Genomic DNA, 20,768 nt, shown 5'->3' on the forward strand with positions numbered 1-20,768 from the left:
TCTGGTGCAGCTGTGCATAGAAACCAATCAGCGTCCAGTTTTTTTGTTTGTCATAACTTAATTGAACAACCTGAAGTTAGAAGCTGATTGGCTACCATGCACAGCTGCACCAGATTTAGCATTTTCTAGTTTTAGTAAATCGACCCCTGTTTTTATTACCCACATTGGCCAGTTAGATCCCAACTTATAGGATCCTTCTTTCAGAAAAGAAAATCTGATTGGGGGCTGTGGGAAACACAGTTTTGACTGAACCTATGGTAATAGAGCGATGGTATAGGTTGTGATTTTTTTTTTTTTAATGGTCTCTTCCCACCACAGGCTGTTTTGCTTTTTTATTTTTTTGGCTGTTTTGCTTTTTAGTAATCTTGTTACACTTGAGGTATTGCAAAATTGTATTCATAGTTCTGACTTCCGTTCTGGAAAATCATCATACCTATTTTGTAACATAATTACAAAACATCCCTTAGAAAGCCTTAGGGGAAAAATGTGCAATCATTATTTCAATTATCTGGGATTATATGGCACCATTTTTTTGCTGATTTCTACCTGTTGACAGGACTGTAAGCTATAAACTGGGAGGAAAGATTATGCCTGGTGGTAAAAGCTCGCTGACAATAGCCATGTTATGATTGTGTCTCTAATGAATAGGGAAGAGTCTTTGATGACATTTGGGTGGCAGCTTCTGTCGAGTGCATGCCTTTAGCAATTTTCTCTGCCTTGCTTTTGAAGTCATGTTGAGGCCTTCTAACTTTGGCCATCGTCATATATTATAATATTAAGCTATTTTCCTTTTTTTCTTTTTTTTTGTTTGGTATTAAAACAAAATGGTGTCAAAGGATCACAAAGCCTGTTGGAACAAGACTGCAAGCGCTGAAATCTGCAGACCTTATTCACACGGCCTCTTTGGTCGGGGTGTAATTGTAGGGCTGTCTATAGAGGCCTGGTTTTCTGCTTCATGACCTCCCTTATGTTGCTGAGCTTTGAGCAGGTAATGAAGCACCCGAATCCCAGACACAGCTGATTGTGTATTTTCAAGATTAAAGCTGCTTCTATCTTGAAAGGGGTAAAAAAAAGAAAAAAAAAACATTACTGATGAACATTCAATTAGACATCACAGTGTTTGTAATTCAAAATGGTGGACACGTGCATCATTGCTTTGTTATGTAATGGGTAAATTAGTATGTATAGAAATATTTAGTGTCTATTTTTAGCTAAAACACTAAATATTCAATCAATTGAAGCTTTGAGCATTTGTGATAATATGTGCTGCCCCATTCCCCTAAAACTGGACTCCTATGAATAACACAGGTTCAGTGGATGACTAAGGGCCTGATTAAAACAAAGTGTGTGTGAAGTTAGGCCCTTTTAAATGGGTGATACAAACAGGTGGTTTATCTTTGTTTTTACCACCCCTGACTGCCCACCTAAAGCCTACCTTGGCAGTCAGACAGCTAGGAAGCAAAGCTGAGTTTGACAGAGGGCATCTATTAAGGTCAATAGGACTGAGCTGCAGGGGCGTTGCTAGGTCTACAAAAGATCTGGGGCTAGAGCCCATAGCAGCGTAGTAAAGAAAGTCATACGTTTGGGTGGGCATACACATGTATATACAGTAATATACATGTGGGTGTATATATATCCCCAGAGAGCCCCCTGCTTACATCAGGGTCCCCAGAGAGCCCCCCCTTACATCACCTTACATCCGGGTCCCCAGAGAGCCTACTCCTTACATCAGAGTCCTCAGAGAGCCTCCCCCTTCCATCAGGGTACCCAGAGGGCCCCCCCCACTTACATCAGGGTTCCCAGAGAGGCCCCCTTACATTAGGGTCCCCAGAGAGCCTCCCCCTTAAATCTGGGTCCCTAGAGAGCCTAGGCCTTAAAATCAGGGTCCCCAGAGAGCCTCTCCCTTACATCAGGGTCCCCAGAGAGCCCCCCACTTACATAAGGGTCCCCAGAGAGCCTCCCCTCCCCTTGGGGACCCCTGCAGAGACTCGGGGCTATTGGCCTCAGATTCGGGGCTATAGCCCCAAAAGCCACCCCCTAGCAACGCCCCTGCTGAGCTGCAACCACGAGCCAAACACAGCTTGCTGCCGCTATACGGTATTTCAATACAAAAACCCTCCTGGGAATATAAAAATTTGTTCAGGTGGTGCCAAGAGCACCTCTTAAATTCTTGGGAGCGACTGCTCTACCACCCTCTGAAAAGCGTGGAGCTGTGTTTGGCTCGTGGTTGCGGCTCAGTCCTATTGACCTGAGTAGATGTTGCCTGTCAAACTCAACATGCAGAAAAATGTTTTGCTTCTTGGCTGTCTGACTGCTGTGGGTTATGCCCTGCACTATATAAATAAAACTTTAAATGCAAATGTAGTATAGAGTATTTGTAGTAATGTTTTGTGGTTGCTGGAGTGGAGAAAGTGCTTTCATGCCCCTCTGCAATGGAGCTGGCAGACTCTACCTCTCTTCCTTTGCAATACAGTTCTATGTGCAGAGGGCTGTGACTGTTACTCAGCATAGAGCACTGAAGTGTGAGTACAAAATCCAGCATTTTTTTTATATTCGTGTATAAAGAAAAAATGGCATGAGACATCAGTTGGGCTTTAAAGCCCAGCTCCAGGCAACAAAAAAAAAAATATCCCTTGCAAGTGTTAAACACTCCTTCTTGGGAAACAAACAAAAAAGATTCACTTGCGCTTAGTCTGGGAAAATAATAAAAGAAGATTCACTTGCCTGATCCTCTGCTCCCCCCCCCCTCCCCTGCTGCTAGACTGGGTCCCACAGCATTTTTCTCCCCCATACTGCCTAGGGTCATGATGTCATCAAGACCAATGCAGGATCCTACCCTGCACTGGATGTGTTGACACAAAGGGACAGTCCACTGCCCAGGTGTGGGGGAGAGCCATCTGGTGATGGGATAATTCTACATTTTTGGGCTTTATGGTGAAAGACTTGTGCATTACAATTAATTAGCCAGTGAACCTGTGTAGTTCATATGTGCTCAGTTTTAGGCCTCATGCACACTGGACGTTTTTGGACGTTTATACAGCAGCTGTTTTTGGCTTCAGTTGTTTTTTTCTACAGTCAATAAACTCCCCATCATGTTATTCTATGTGTCTATGCACACATAGGCTGTTATCAGCAGTTTTTGGCTGGGGCATTTTTTGACTGTAAAAAAACCCCAAAACTAGTGGGTTCTCAGAAGAGTTTTTAACCTCCCTGGCGGTTTTCCCGAGTGTGGCTCGGGGTTAAAAATCAGGACCATTAGCGGTAACCCGAGCCACACTTGGGATTACATCGCAGGATCCTGGTGTGCCTTTACTTACCTTGTCCCCGGGATCCTGCGATGTCCCCCGCTGTGTCTGCGGGCTCTGTCTCCTCCGAAGCCTCTCCTTGCCAGGCTCCGTTCCCTGCGAGCGGCGCGACGCACGGGGGCGGAGCCTGGCGGCAAATTCAAAAAAAGTCAAAATCATAACACATACAGTACTGTAATCTTACAGATTACAGTACTGTATGAAATGATTTCACATCCCTTTTGTCCCCAGTGCTTTGGCCCATGCCCTGCATGCAGTTTTATGTGATATATACTGTTCTTTCTGCCTGGAAACTGGAGATTGTCCATAGCAACCAAAAAGTGTCCCTTTTGGTCAAAAGTGGCTTTAGACCATCTAGAAAACAGCGATAGTAAATTAGAACACTTGCAGAATTGAGCGATAGTGAATCGCGGGGAAATTTATTTTATTACTATTTATTTTTATTTTTTTTAATTATTTATTTTTATTTATTATATTATAATTTGTGTTTTTGTGTTTCAAACTTTATCATACCCGGGATATCTACTAGACTCTTGTTTGGACAGATTTAAGTGTGTTATTGTTAAGAATTACAGACCTACAATATAAAACGCCAAATTTCCATGCAAAATAATTGTACCGCTTTCAGCACCTAAAATCCGAAATAATCATACCGCCAGGGAGGTTAAGCTGTTTTCATCTGTAAAAACGCTCTAACGTCAAATGTTGATAAAACGCCCAAAAACGTGACTCACCAACGTTTTTTGACGTTTTTGATCCATTGCAAAAAAACCCCTAAAAAACGCTATTGTAAAAACGTTGAAAAACGTTAAACTTACTGCAAAGCTGGCGTTTTTATACCATTATTTTACCGTCCAGTGTGTATGAGGCCTTAAAGGGATGAGGCAGCAACCCCATGTGCACCCATTTCTATGTGGTGGATGTGGCCTTTTTGTGAGTTGAGCCAATGTTGCAGGTACATGCATTGTAAGACCTGGGGCCTTTTACATTTCTTGCTGTGTGTGTGCTAAGAGCAATATTGAACATTAGACAGATGAGAGTGCCACAAATCCTAAACTAAGTCCAGTAAGAATTCTGTTTCATGATATGATCAAACAGTCAAAGTCTTTCCGGGGCTCAAAATGCCATATTCATTAGGGCTTGGGTATTGGCAGTAAGTTCAAATCTATAATGGACAACAGTTGTGAAGCCAAATGGATATTCCAAAATAACTACTGTCACCAAACCCACAGCTTTAATTTTGGCTACCCAGATTATTTGGCTACCCACTATAATCCTTCCAATGTTCTATAGACTGTTCCAGGGCGCCTTTGGGACAATCTGCCTTTTTTTTTTGTCAAAGCTTAATTAAACAAGCTGCATCAGATTTTGCACTCTCCAGTATTAGTATTAGTAAATCTAGATGTAGAAAAGTTGAGGTAGAGTCGACCTAAAGGACGGCCCATATCCCAATGACATAAATCAAATGGAGAAATTGTTCCCCTTTAATGGGACTTTAATGGCCCTAGTGATTGAGGAGTCAATCACAATATGTAATACACAAGGTATAATAGATAAAATTGGGAACCATTCCGTCATGTCACTTTACAATGGCAGTCAGGGACTTATGAGTATAACATAGTCATTGCCATGCCATGTTGACTTTTATGTTGTTCAGCCACTTTTCTTGTACACATGTACAGATTCTGCTTTTATAATATATGTATTTAATAAAATTATATTTTTCTACAATTTTTTTTCTATTATACCTTGTTTGTTACATATTGTGATTGACTCCTCAATCACTAGGACCATTAAAGTCCCATTAAGGGGGAACAATTTCTCCATTTGTTTTAGTAAATCTGTGTGATTGTATGACATTCTAAAAACGTAGGGCCTTAACTTGGCAGACATGTAGACAACACATTATGTAGTACTCAAAGCTGCCTTGACACCAGATTCCTGCAGAAAAGCACTAGATCTCTTTTAGGAAAGCAGATTTCAATGCTGTATTTTTGGTACCCAAACATTATGTATGGGCTCTTATATTAGCAAGCAGTAACTGGGGCTCAGTTGAAAGTGGTTGCATAGGCCAGGGTCAGCTCCACTGTTGTGTCTGTCATAGTGTTATATTGTAGACTTGTGCATTATATTTATTTGGGCTAGTCCAGTGTTAATTTGGATTTTTTTTCTTAATGCCATTAACGGTGTGAAAATTCTCAATAAGGCACAAAAAAACTTCCCACGTTCGTAGCTACATTCCAGCGTAAACTAATAAGTAATGTAATATGAGTGTGACCCTTCTAATAACAATAATAATAATATTGAGCAAACTCAAAAATAGTATTAACAACGTTAATAATAACTATTAATCATAACCCTTTTTTTTTTAAGTCTAATGCCCGTACAAATGATCGGACATTAATCGGACATTCTGACAACAAAATCCATGTTTTTTTTCCGACACATGTTGGCTCAAACTTGTCTTGCATACACACGGTCACACAAAGTTGGTCAAAAATTCCGAATGTCAAGAACGCGGTGACGTACAACACGTACGACGAGCCGAGAAGAATGAAGTTCAATAGCCAGTGAGGCTCTTCTGCTTGATTCGAAGCATGCATGGAACTTTGCGTCGGAATTGTGTACACACGATCGGAATTTACGCGAACGGATTTTGTTGTCGGAAAATTTGAGAACCAGATCTCAAATTTTGCGCGATGGAAATTCCGATGGAAACTGTCCGATGGAGCCTACACACGGTCGGAATTTCCAACAAAAGGCTCCCATCGAACATTTTCCATCAGAAAATCCGACCGTGTGTATGGGTATTAGAGATAATCTGTGTACTCTTAAACTTTATACTGCTATTCACTTATCACTATCACAAAAATTTCAGTTTATATCTCCTTAAAAATATTCTTTTATTATCCTGTATATGATAATTCTTTTGTGTTTCAAAAAACTTTTATTGACATCTTCTTCTGGATCGTACTTTGTCTCCGATCAGGTGCGGTCTTACTCATTTGTTTTTTTTAAGGATGTAAGGATGAATACTGTACTAATTAAAGAAAAATTGTTAGTTCTGGTAACTAACGAGAAAAATTTTCAAACACGTCCCTTTGGAAATTTTCGTCTAAGCAGTCGACATTTGCTCTCGAAAGCAGTATATTAACCACCTCCCACCCGGCCACTGCACATATACGGCCGGGTGGGTGCTTCCTCCTGAGTGGACGTTCAGGAACGTCCCTCAGAAGGAGGGGGATCGTGCGTGCCCGCACTGTGGCGGGATCCAATTGCGCTCATGTCACCCGGATACTTCGCATCTCCGATCGGCAGGAGGGCTCTGTGATTGGCCCTCCTGATCACTTGATGGTTGTGTCCAATCAAAGCCATCATATGACGTAAATAGAGAGCCAGTTGCCGGTTTTAAAAACACCTGTCCCTCACATATGTAACAGTAGAATCATATGTCCCAATGATCATCTGCACACATATGTCCGTGATCACCTGCGCACATCTGTACATGATCATCTGCGCACATTTGTTCGTGATCACACAAACCAATTATTATACACTTAACAGGATTTTTTTTTTACCAAAGACATGTAGCAGAATACATTTTGGCTTAAAGCGGAACTCCGCCGAAATTTTTATTTAAAAAGTCAGCAGCTACAAATACTGCAGCTGCTGACTTTTAAAACATGGACACTTACCTGTCCAGGGCGCCCGCGATGTCGGCACCCGAGGCCGAACCGTCTCTCGGTCCTCGGGTGCTGCCGCCTCCATCTTTGGGAAGGGAATCAGGAAGTGAAGCCGTGAGGCTTCACTTCCCGGTTCCCTACTGCGCATGCGCGAGTCGCGCAGTGCAATACGGCTGGTCCCTGCTGTCTCTGGGACCCGTGTGTTTCCCAGCAGACAGCGGGGGGAACAGGATGTGGCATAAATAACCGCAGATTCTGCGGCTATCTACGCCGGAAGTGGGTACAGATACCTGTAATATACAGGTATCTGCACCCCCCTCCCCCCTGAAAGGTGCCAACTGTGACACTGGAGGGGGGGAGGAATCCGATGAGTGGAAGTTCCACTTTTGGGTGGAACTCCACTTTAAATGTATGACAAAATTAGATTTTATTGGATTTCTTTTAAAATAGAAAGAAAATATTGTTTTTTTCAAAATTTCCTCTCTTTTTTCGCTTATATCACAAAAAAATAAAAAACGGAGCTGTGAATAAATACCACCAAAAGAAAGCTCTATTTGTGTGAACAAAATGATAAAAATTTCAGTTGGGTCCAGTGTTGCATGACCGCGCAATTGTCATTGAAAGTGCGAGAACGCTGAAAGCTGAAAATTGGCCTGGGAATGAAAGGGGTGAAAGTGCCCAGTATTGATGTGGTTAATGAACAGAAAATCGAAAGACTGTTCTGAATATGGATATTTTCATCCAATTTTCTAATAATGTGTCCTAGGCTTTACCTTTAAGTTAATCGATTAAATAAACCCCCTAACATTTAGAAAAAAAAAAACTATTTCCACTTACCCTAATCCTGAACGCAAACCTATATGTCGTATACATTTTAACCACCGTTGACTGAGCTATTACCAATAATGGGGGATCTGTCACTCACATTATCCTATTATTTTCGTTACCTTATGGGGCTGATACTTTGGCACCAATTTGTACCAGTCTTGACTACTAATGGCTAAAATTTATTTTGCCTCTGAAATGCCAAATAACGCAATGGATTTGGTTCTTAATGTCACTCTAGTAGCAGATATACTACAAAGGCTAGGCCAATGTTTTACATTTTCTAATGTTGTCCCCCCCCCCCCCCCCCAATAAGATAGATATTGGTGGTGGCACCAAAGCAGTATGTAGCTAGTAATGTGCTATAGGGCTTTGAGATGGTGTTGAAACACACATTTCTCATCGAATTCACATTTATTTAAATAACTCTAATTAGGACTCTTATGAATGCCTATCTTCAACCTCACATGTCTGATTAATTCATGAAGGAGCTCCCATATGCATATAACCTTTCTCTGTGGGATAAGCTTAGCATAGGCAATATATAAAATATTTAAAACTGCTTATGAGCTTTATAGTGCCCCCACTTCTAAAAGTATGTATGGCTTGAGGAGTATGTGTTATGATTTATTTTTTGGTTTCTGAGAATGCAGGAATAGGATATAAAGCAAAAAATGAATAGCAAAAATATAAATTACCATATTTATGGTATTATATTGTGATTTTGTTTTATTATTATTATTATTATTATTATTATATTATGATATGGAGAAAAAAGGTCCATTGCTTATAGCAACTAGATAGCAATTAAAAAAATAACTACCTGGGATTCTACAGGCAATGGAGACTTTTTTTTTCTCCTTTTGAACTTTTTCAGATTGGTGGAGATTTACAGGGTCACATTTAGTATACCATACAACACGTGGTGCTCTTGTATGCCTGGTTTATAAATACCACATTTGTTTTCCTTTCCATTCTCCTTGTACTGCATGGAGAAGTCCAAGGAACCTGGTTGCAGTGGGTAGTGAAGACTGGCACAATAATAATAAACAGGCTGATTTATTAAGACAGTACAAAGTAGACCATTGTTCCTTAGGTGCAAAAGTTTAGGGTGCAGTATTTCTTGTTGTTGGTTTTGACATGTTATGTTTGTAATGATAATCCCAATACTAGAGTTAATGTTTTGGTTTACTTAAAGAAGAACTATAGGCAAAACGTTTTTTTTTTCATTTTGGATGGAGTAAGGGAGGGCTATAACCCCTGTCAGTGTCAGATTTTTTCGCCATCTGTGTTTCATTGCGGAGATTTCCCTTCACTTCCTGTCCCATAGCCAAACAAAAGTTTTGCCTTTAGTTATACTTTAATGCATTGCGTTTGTGGGCACCAAATCGCGTAGTATGGTGTTGAATGCGGTTTGGTGCAGTGTGTTTTATAAAGGTAGTGCTTGCACTACTTTTACCACATTCTAGCGTGTTTTGCAGCTGGTCTGTGAAACTGGACCGCATGGGAATGTACTCATTCCGTACTCGAATGTACTTGTTCCGGTGCGAACGGCTCTAATATTCAGTTTTTTAAAAGCTTTAGTACTTTTTTTTTTTTTTAGTGCTGACATTTGCATGTCCCTTATTGCACATTCGTATTGGCCATTAAAGCAGACCATCATATTGAAGGGCCAGAAGCATGATGAGGGTAGGAAGTAGCGCTAAACTCTGACACTACACAGCCTTGCCTGTCAGAAGGGCCCGGGCATTTAACTTTTTAGCCCGGGTTCACACCTATGCGAATTAGATGCGGCTTACACCGCATCTAATTCGCAGGACATTTTAAAATACATTCATATGAATGCATCTGGTTCACATATGTGCGTTGCATTCGCATTGCGCATTGCACAAAAAACGTGTGCGTTTTTTGGGCATTGCGGTGCGAACTACAAGCCTATTATCTCCTATGGGAACGCATCTGATTCGCAGATGCATTGCGTTCTGAACAAGGATTTTCTCTTTCTCCTCACTACACCTCCCCCTCTCCCCCCCCCCCCTCCCTCCCCCTCTCCCTGCTCTCTAATCCTGAGCAAAAACGCAATGAATCCGTTGAACAGGAGATTGTTATCTCCCCAGTGAAACCTGAGCTTCAATTCGCACCGCACAAGTGTGAAACAGGGCTTAAAGTGGGTATGTGCAACTTTCTACTTTATACCTGCAGCAGTCCTATTGAATGTATCTTTTAATTGCGGAAAGGATAAGTACCTGCATTTCCCAATATCAGCCTCTAGTAATCCCCTGTAAAGCAACACTCAGACTGGGAAAAAATAAGGCAGTGCTAGAAGCCAATGTGGCACTACTGTATGCACATGTGTTGACTGGGATCATAATGGCAGGAGGCAGGAGCAATTTGATAACTTAGTATGTTTCTGCTTCATTGTCCAATCAGCAAGTTGGGGGTATGTTTTTGAACCAGTGTTTGAGGACGTGTCTCCTTCTATAGTCACTGGGCCATGTATCAAAAGGGTCCATCTTACCCACAGAAACCAGATTTCACGTTTTCTTTTTTCGGTACAGATTGGGTATTAAAGGTTCATATACACAGGGCTTACACCAGCATGCCTGGCATCATTTCCCTGTGCTTTCCAGGCCACATGTTCTCCTGTAAACAGTGGTGCTTTGGTAAACGCAATGATTTTGTGCATCAGCATTTATCCCATGCATGTGCATCTAACATATTTTTTGACCAACAAAACTTTTGCATTTGGGAAATTGCATGCACGGATAAATGCAGTTGCAAAGAAGCATCAGCGTTTACAAGAGCACAGCCGCTTACAGCCAGTTACTTGTATGGCTGGCTGTACATGGCACAGAAAGAGCTGGGAAATTATGTCTGGCATCTGAAATGGCTGTGTAAGCCCTGTCTGCATGAACCTTTAAGAAAGAATCTTAACCGTGGACTGTGATAACATTGACTTTGTATCTGATCAATATCTGCTAATGGATAAAAAAAAAAAAAAAAGATCAGTGCTGCAATTACAAGTGTCCAGAGACCCGGCCGAGGATATTACTTTGTTTTTACTGCCAGATGATTGACCTCAATAACTGCAAGGAATTGTTTGTATTTTAGGGCAAATGGATGTCCCGAAATACCCCTAGTAACGCCTAGGTCCACCTACATTATGTCATAACACATAACTTGCTATTAAAACATTATCATACCACAGCTTGAATGCGAGCCGAGGAAGCGAGTGGCATTTTTTTATGCGCTACCAAAATAAAACGACAGCAGGACAGGAAGAGATTTGGTCGGAATGTGCTATATGTGGAGTATAACTGGCTGCTCAGAAATAACTACTTTTTTTCATATCTCCTTTTAGACTGGCAGGTATACAAGTGGCATCTGCCAGTCAGGACTTTGTAGATCAGTAAGTGCATAGTGGGGTTTATTTACTAAAGGCAAATCTACAATCTACTTGGAAATGCAGTCGCTTTAGGACTGAGACGAAGATCTGAAATGAGGGAAGCTCTGCTGATTTTGTCATCCAATCGTGTAAACGCAAAAATGCAGTTTTTTATTTTCCTTGCATGTCCCCCTCAGATCTACAGTGACTGCACTTCCAAGTGCACTTGCAGTGCAAAGTGGATTTGCCTTTAGTAAATAAACCCCAGTGTTTTCATTTGGCTGGCATTTCATGGAATAAAACTGCAGCAGTTTACTCAGATGATACCTACCTTTTTCTGATTGGAAAACTCCAGTATTTAAAGACGAACTTTAATTAATTAAAAAAAAAAATTAAAAGTTAGCAGCTACAAATACTGTACGTGCTGACTTTTAAGAACTAGACACTTGTCAGCCCATGGAGTCCATCGTCTACTTAGGAACAAGTTCTTTGCCAGGCTTCACTTCTCTGGTGCTGCCATCTTATATGGGAGCTGGCTGTGACTTCCTGAAGTCTCTATTTCACATGTGCGAGGCATTGTAGTGCTATGGAAGGTGGTGGGCTATGCCAAGATATTCTCGCTTGAGTAAAAATTGCAGACATGGGAGCAAGTACCTGTCAGAAAAAGTTGCCTGCCCGCAGAAGAAAAAAAAGAACAAAAAACCCTAGACTTACTTGATAGGCAAAGAGCTGGCTGGTGCCTTGATCACATGTGCAGCACTTGGCTGTAAGGAAGAGGTTTAGATCCCCTATAAATAGCTGTTAGCAATTTGGAGTTCCATTTTGATAAGTGATTTTGATAAGTGTTCAGGGTAAGTTTACATACAAATGTTTGTGTGTGTTCAGTTTACATACAAATGTTTAATGCAGGACAACCCCCCCCCCTTTCACTTCCTTGATCAAATTGACAAAGCAATGCAATCTTAATTTAAAAATGAATAAAGTCAGTAATAGTGACTTGCCTCTTTTTCTTTTAGGTTTTGTGTAGTCTCTACAGTCTTTTACTCCTGTGGATGCAAAACCTATTCTGCCATTTCTTATAAAAACATCATTGAAAGCCAGCTTCTTCTTTCTTATACTATGCTGGCCCACCAATGACGTTTGTGCTATATCTCCTGCATGCACTGTAAGGGGTCTGGTGTAGTTTGTTGGTCAACAATGAAAAGATGTGCCAGATCTACAGCATATATGGCACTATTGCACGTGCCATAGGATATTTGGCGGGGCTGGTTATTGTTCAAAAAACAATTGTTTCAGGTCTTGAAGTTCTAATGCGCAAGATTGGTGCATGTACTGTAGAAGCTCTGGTGCTATTTGTTATAGAATAACAGACCATCCCAGGTCCCTTACGACGCATGCAAAAGTCCAAGCGGGATCTCCCTGGAAGGCACTGGTGACTTCTAGAGGACAGCTGTGAGGCCCTGGCTACATCACCAGTTCCTATTGTAAACCAGGAAGTGTGGGAACAAATTGCAACTTTACAAAAAACTTTTCTTGCATAAGTATATTAATGATGTTTCGGGATGTGAATGTGAGGTTCCAGGCAACATGGAATTTTGTGTTTAGGGGCAAAGGTCTGCTTTAATCTGTTTCCTGCCAAAAGATAAACCTTTATGCCTGCTATTCTTGTGATATGTCAGGTCTTCCTGGTTTAGCATTAGGATATGCTGACATTGAAAATCTGGTACCTAGAGTACATAGGGATCCAAAGAACTGGCTGGCTATTCGAGCCAACAAACCTGAACTAAACCAGGTGTAAACAGACAGACATCCACTTATATCCAGCCACCCATACAGACACATTGCATTGTTTGTGATCTGTCTAATTGCGGGTCAAAAATGGACTGAGGGAATGCCCATGTTAAAGACACGCCATTATTTGGCCCATTCATGAAAAGTTACAGGGTCTGTCTAAAGGGACCTCCTTCCCAACCCACTAATACCCATGTTGCCTGGTTTACCCAGCCTTTACTTCTGCTTCTTTAGCTTGTAAAATACTTCCTCCCCTACGTACCTCTTCCCCTGATCTTACTGTCAAAATCGATGGCACAAATATCAGCTCATCCCTGCATGCCAAGGTCCTAGGTGTAGTCCTGGACTCTGAACTCTCCTTTAAGCCCCACGTCCAATCACTGTCCAAATCTTCCTGCATCAACCTCCGCAACATCTCCAAAATACACCCCTTTCTAACCAATGACACAACAAAGCTCTTAATTCACTCCCTGGTCATCTCTCGCCTCGACTACTGCACTGGCTTACCTCTACATAGTCTATCCCCCCTTCAATCCACCATGAATGCTGCCAGACTCATCCACCTTACCAATCGCTCTGTGTCTGCTACTCCTCTCTGTCAATCCCTCCTCTGGCTTCCGCTCACCCAACAAATTAAATTCAAAATACTAACAACTACTTGCAAAGCCATCCACAACTCTGCCCCCAGCTACATCACTGACCTAGTCTCAAAATACCAACCTAATCGTTCTCTTTGTTCTTCTCAAGACCTCCTGCTCTCTAGCTCCCTCATCACCTCTTCCCATGCTCACCTCCAGGACTTTTCCAGAGCCTCTCCAAGCCTATGGAACTCCTTACCCCAATCTGTCCAGTTATCTCCTACTCTATTAGTGTTTAGACGATCCCTGAAAACCCTTCTCTTCAGAGAAGCCTATCCTACCCACACCTAACAACTTTATTTTCATTTTCTCCATCTGATCATCCCCCACAGCTGTTACCTTTTGTTCCACTTGACCCTCCCTTCTAGACTGTAAGCTCTAACGAGCAGGGCCCTCTGATCCCTCCTGTATTGAATTGTATTGTAACTGTACTGTTTGATCCCATGTTGTAAAACACTGCACAAACTGTTGGCGCTATATAAACCCTGTATGATAATAATAATAATAATAATATATGGGAGTATGGGTGTAGGAGAGCATGCACCTTTCTTCCACGTGACAGTGCAGGTGTAGCAGCCAATTGGCCCAGGCACCGATGGAGGGAGTGAAATTACCAATCCCCATAGCATCTGACACCAGTCAACACTGGGGACTTTGGTGCCGGCTGAAGTGGTGGGGGAGCACTAGGAAGGTGAGTATTAGTTGGTTGGGGGGCCCTTTTTACGAAGACGCTATAAATTTTGCCCCTAATAAGCAGGCTAAATGGGCTGCTGGTCAAAAAGAAAAAAGTCATTAGTCTAGTTATTTATTCTAATTATGTTTTTTTGAATTATTTCACTTAGGTTTCTTGTACCAGTTCTATGGGTAACTGCCATGTTTGTTCAACATTTTATATGCTAGAGTCATAAAAAAAACGGTAAATTGGGTAATAGCAGGAAATGGATAAAAAAAAAAAAAAAAAAAAACCTGGCATGAGTTCCATTTGATTAGATAGACATGAAAATAATGTGATTTTTTTTCTACTGGTCTACATGAGTTATTGTGAGTTCAATCATGTTTTGTCTGCCCAGCTTCATAAATCAGTTGAAGGCGACTTTGTTCTGGGCTTCTGAAAACGTAATTGTGTTTCCTGGCAGATGTTAAAACAAACGCCAAATCATTCTACATAAGATCACCTTTAATTCTCCTTTTTTTTCCCCCCTTTTTTTTATTTGGCTGCTCTCCATTTTGCCATTTTGTTGGTAATGATCAAGTTGCATTTTCAGATACATTATGGAACATGACGGCACTAATTGTCGTATATTTTATCCGTTCTCCAAACATTGTCAGTACAACAGGCCATAAAAAATTTAAGTGAAACTATTTGGTTGCCTGCCACAAAACCATTCTAAATTATCTGCTGGCAATTCCTCCTCCCGCACTTGCCTAAAAGAATGAGATATTTAGAATATGGAAACAATAAACGTACAATCGAAGTCTTTTGTTTTGAGCTAGTTCAAAGGCCATGTGCTGTATGAAGTCTAAGGGGATTTGTCATAAAGGAAAACACCTGTTGGAGAAGGTGCTGATGGAAGCAGCCTTTTCCTGCTTATATGCTACATACTAGGACATTCTTGAGCAGTGGTGGTAAACTACTTGTGACATGATTAGATCATTTGATTGGGCCATGGGCATTTTGCTGTAGGTCTTTAGAGCTAATAATTTGGTATAAAAATGTTGGGCTCCCTGAATGAGTCATTTATGCAACAACGCATGCGCAGAATGACATTTATGAATGACTGAAGGCTAAGGAACATGTGCCACGCCTGCATGAATGACTCATTTAGGGCAACATGTGAACATTAAGGCCTTGTTTGCACAGATGTTGAAAATAGGTGGTTGGGTTGCCTTTTAAAATGGGGAGCGGATGGAGGCGTATACAAGACAGCATTAGCATTGCCTTGCATGTTGGATCAGCCACAAAAATCATGTCGCAGCTGGCACACTAATGATGTGAAAAATAAATGATCTGATGATTGACTAGAATTTTTGTTCGGTTTTTCGACTCGTCTATAGTCCTGTTTACCATTATCACTAAAAATTAAAGTGAAAGAAAATCACAAATTTTGGGTTGTCCCCAGAAAAAGAATAGAGGTGAAATCTTCCAGTGGGGACACAAGTTCTGGTGATCTTGGAGACAACTAGGGATTTAAGTCAGGAAGGCTGGTAACTTGGATGCTCTTGAAAGAAAAATACTTTACAGGTATTTGTTACATGGATAATAGGGTACAGGCTATGTGCTGATGCGTTTCAGCTATGAAGCCTTCATCAAAGCATTAACATTTTGTTTCTCTGGTGACAACCAGGGATTCCCTCACTTTGGTGGGATTTCCTTTCACTTCCTGTTTTGGCTATGGGACAGGAAGTGAAGGGAAATCTCCCCAATGGGGCAGAGATAACATGACAGGGGTTTTAACCCTCCCTTACAATATCTAAAATGAAAAGAAAAATAGGCTTTTAGCTCAACTTTAATGGTTAATGCATATTGGCGTCATTTTGCAGCATTCTTAAACCTTTTTATTGGATCAGTGTGGGTATAAATGAGTGCTTACAAGTGCACAAGCATCAGTTATTCTTGATGGAAATGTTGGTTGCACCTGTGCAGATAATGTAGGTTCTTAAAATGCTGATAAAAAGCACAGCATGCACCTTGCAGGCATTGGAGAAGCACTTATTTATAGTTAATGCTACAATTCCCAGCCCCATATTTTTATCCCATATATCCCAGTAATGTTTAAAAATGTTGAACAAATGTGGTGCTAACACTATGGGGGGGATTTACTAAAACGCGAGCACTTAGAATCTGGTGCTGCTGTACGGGGTAGCCAATCAGCTTTTAATTTCAGCTTGTTCAGTTAAGCTTTGACAATGAAACACGGAAGCTGGTTGGTTACTAATGCAGAGCTGCATCATCTGCATTCTCCAGTTTGAATTACCCCCCCCCCCCCCTCCATGTTGGAGCTTGTTAAAGGCCTATACAGGCATAATACTTTCTTTTAGCAGTTTTGGCTTTTTTTTTTTTTTTTGGATACAATACATTTTTATCAGTGTTTGCCAAAAGAACACATGCAGTCAAATCTAGTGTTGCCAAAACTTGTGTGCCAAAACTTCTACTGCAGAAATTCTGCTCTTTTAACCACCACAACTGTTTCTGGATCTCCCTCTTATGTATTGGATCAGTATGGTCATTGTTTGCTTTCTTTTACATACATTTTGTGTAAGATTTTCTCTTAAATTGGTTAGGCAATGCTTCGAACTATACATTTTTTGTAGCACATTTCTTTGTGGCTTTATATAGCTGCCGGCCTATCTACAGTATGGCTACTGGTGGAAATGACTGATTTTTTTTTAAATAAATCCTTTTTTTTTTTTTTACCATTAGGAAAAACCCATACCAACCAATAGGATTTCAGCTTATGGAGCTAGGTTGGCATTAGGTATTTGGTGGTTGGTTGTATTGGGATTACAGTGCATTTTATATCTGTGTCTTAGGGCTAGTTCACACGGCACTGCTAAAACGCTCTGCTTTAACATCTGGGCTGCTGTGGTTCAGGGGCAGTAGGCTGCAACATGATAGGCGCACCACGCTGTTTCCTTCATTTTTTCATATCTTTGATATAAAGTGTTACAAAATGAAACCCCATTTGTGTCTCCACACTGGAGTACAGTGCTCTGAGTTGCGGTAGGGTGACATGCACTGACGTCCAGTGCACTGCGGTAAAATGCTGCATGTCTGCATTTTACCGCAGCTCACCTTACTGCATTGCAGTATGAATGTGGCACATAGCTATTGTTTTCTATGTGCCCTAGCAATGAGTGACCAGTGTTGATCTGGTGTGGAACAACTCCATTTTTTTTTTCACGTTTCTTTATGCGTTCACATTATTGCAAAACTCTGACTCCTCTGTATAAATGACTGGTGTGGCTTTAAGAAGGGACTTCTGTCCCCTGGCAACCACGGCTAGCGTTATGGACACTAGCAGGTGACATCATAGTTTTGTGCAATTTTGCCCTGCTGTCGGCCTTCCACACTATAAAGAAGAGCCGAAGCCTTGTGGTCACGTGACCACATAGAAAAAAACGAGAAAACAAAGGTACTTGCATTGCAATTTATGTTATGTGGGGGTATTTAAAAGGTGGAGTATTGTATATCTTTAACATCAACAAAAAATTGCGTTGCGCTTGGGAATATATCTAAGTGTCTATACACCCTGGTGATAACACCTAAAAAAATCTAAAGTGCAATGTGCAGATAATATGGATCCAAAAACAACTCTGCGTACTTAAATAAATAAATAAATATATCAACACGTGCAACAAGGTGCCGTGTGCAATGAATCCCAAAGTGTAATGTGCAAACAATACGTATCTAGATCATGTAATATAAAAATATGACATCATGAATCTAAGTACATATTTAAATAAATAAATATATGAAACAGCAAAGCATAAATATCCAAATAAATGTGCACAGTAAATAATGTACCATACTTATATCACATAAAAATCCACTATAATAATAAAAGTGATAGGTGGAAAAAAAAAAAAAATATATATAATAAGTAAATAAACCACTTATGTGATAAGTAGACTATAATCGTCCTTATATATAATGTTGAAGGCTATAATCGTCCTTATTCGTGAGAAATCTTCCAACACAGCAATGTGAAGTGATAAATTTCAACAAAAATCAATATAATAAAAGTGCTTCAGAGAAAAAAATGCTCCAGAGAAAAAAAAGTTCCAGTGCTAAATCAAACGTGCCCAGATCATGCCGTGAAGTGCCTCGGTGACCCCCAATGTGGTTGCGCTCACCTTAGAGCATGTGACACAGTGTTCAGCTGCGTCAATACACGCTGTGGAGCCACCCCTGGGCTCAATGATTGATAACAGCTGATTCTCCGAGCAGATTCTCTACATGGCTCCACAAACACCATACCAAAAAAAAGAGAAAGGCTATATAGTGTGATACCGCTAAATATTTTATTAAAATGACATCCAATCCCCACAGTGGGGTACTCACATTTATAAGGTGCTAGTGTGCACCATACATTTCAAGCCAAAACCGCTATACGGCGTGCTGCGGGGTATGAAAGATCCACAACCCAGCTCTGTGCTGATCGCTCCGTCCTGGGGAGGCACTTCACGGCATGATCTGGGCACGTTTGATTTAGCACTGGAACTTTTTTTTTTTTTTTTTCTCTGGAGCATTTTTTTCTCTGAAGCACTTTTATTATATTGATTTTTGTTGAAATTTATCACTTCACATTGCTGTGTTGGAAGATTTCTCACGAATAAGGACGATTATAGCCTTCAACATTATATATAAGGACGATTATAGTCTACCTATCACATAAGTGTTTTATTTACTTATTATATTTTATTTTTTATTTTTTTTCACCTATCACTTTTATTATTATAGTGGATTTTTATGTGATATAAGTATGGTACATTATTTACTGTGCACATTTATTTGGATATTTATGCTTTGCTGTTTCATATATTTATTTATTTAAATATGTACTTAGATTCATGATGTCATATTTTTATATTACATGATCTAGATACGTATTGTTTGCACATTACACTTTGGGATTCATTGCACACGGCACCTTGTTGCACGTGTTGATATATTTATTTATTTATTTAAGTATGCAGAGTTGTTTTTGGATCCATATTATCTGCACATTGCACTTTAGATTTTTTTAGGTGTTATCACCAGGGTGTATAGACACTTAGATATATTCCCAAGCGCAACGCAATTTTTTGTTGATGTTTCACCGCACGGTTATGAATACATGATCTGCGTTTGCAGCCGGGTTTTTATTCAGTTGTTTCTCCACTAAGGCACTGGATTATTGTGGCTCGCAGGATCTTTTCCTCTGTTATTGTATATCTTTAGCTCCTACTTTAACCTTACTGCCTGTACCGACACTGTCCGCGACCAAGCATCTGAAGTTCACCACAAGTAACTATTTCCACATTTTCTGCCACATAGGTAGAGAACCTGAGGTTTCCTGCAAAAAAAAGCTGTGGTTTCTGCATTTAGTGGGTGCCCGGCCTGAGGTATTTTTGTATTATGCTGCACCTTTTTGCCCAGTGCAATGCCCCAGATAGGAGCATCATTGAATACATGACTTTTGGTTCAATTTCTACTTTCTACCACAAGACAATAAAGCCTGCTCCATCTCTAAATGTGGTTTATGTATCAAGCAGTTTCAGAAATGTTACCTGTTTCTTTATGTTACGATTGCACTGAGGTTCCACATAGTCACATTTGTATTACAACATATATCTTATAATGCAGTAAATTAAGGATGCTTCTATCATCAAAATTCATCGATCTTTCACTATTTAAATATTCTAACCCTTTAATGTGAAAAATACACTTTTGCTTGACTTAACCTTTTTTACAAAGGCAATTACGGGCATACACTGGATTCCCGCAGCATTCCCGCGGATTCCCCAGTAGATTTTTGTGGCTAGGATGACAGGTGTATGTGAACAGCGGCAGCCATTCAGCCTGTACTGAAGGCTGGGGACTGTTGCTGTTCGCATGAATCTGCACATGCAGTTGTTACAGAATGGATGTTCGAGGCCGAATGCATCTTTCTGCATCCAGCAGCGATCATCTGTCCTTACCCATAGGTAACTGCATGTGCGCTTACCCGCGGACAGTCATGGCCTTCATTCATTCACTCGGACAGAGGAGCCGCAGCTAACCATAAATACCTTTGATTCTGGCTGCAAGAATTCACCGATTCTTGCCACCAGAAGTCACAAACTGGCCCGAATGAGAACGAGGACTAATTCTGGACTTGTTGTGTAGTCATTATTTACATTAGGGACACAGGGGTTGATTTACTAAAACTGAAAATTGGAAAGTGCAAAATCTGGTGCAGCTCTGCAAAGAAACCAATCCGCTTCCAGGATTTATTGTCAATTAATAGAACAAGCTGAAGTTAGAAGCTGATTGGCTACCATGCACAGCTGCACCAGATTTTGCTCTCTCCAGTTTCAATAAACCAACCCCACATTGTTTTATTGGATTTTGGCTTGCTACATACTCCTGCTATCTGACTTTGATTCGATTTTCAGTGCG

General features: G+C 40.6%; 1 protein-coding gene across 3 annotated transcripts in view; it reads left to right on the forward strand.

Annotated features, from left to right (window-relative positions):
* PDGFA (platelet derived growth factor subunit A) overlaps window positions 1–20,768 on the forward strand; it is a 101,266-nt gene that overhangs the window by 11,369 nt on the left and 69,129 nt on the right. The window lies entirely within an intron of this gene.

This window comes from Aquarana catesbeiana, linkage group LG06, assembly GCF_042186555.1.
Source record: "Aquarana catesbeiana isolate 2022-GZ linkage group LG06, ASM4218655v1, whole genome shotgun sequence".
Classification (NCBI taxonomy): domain Eukaryota; kingdom Metazoa; phylum Chordata; class Amphibia; order Anura; family Ranidae; genus Aquarana; species Aquarana catesbeiana.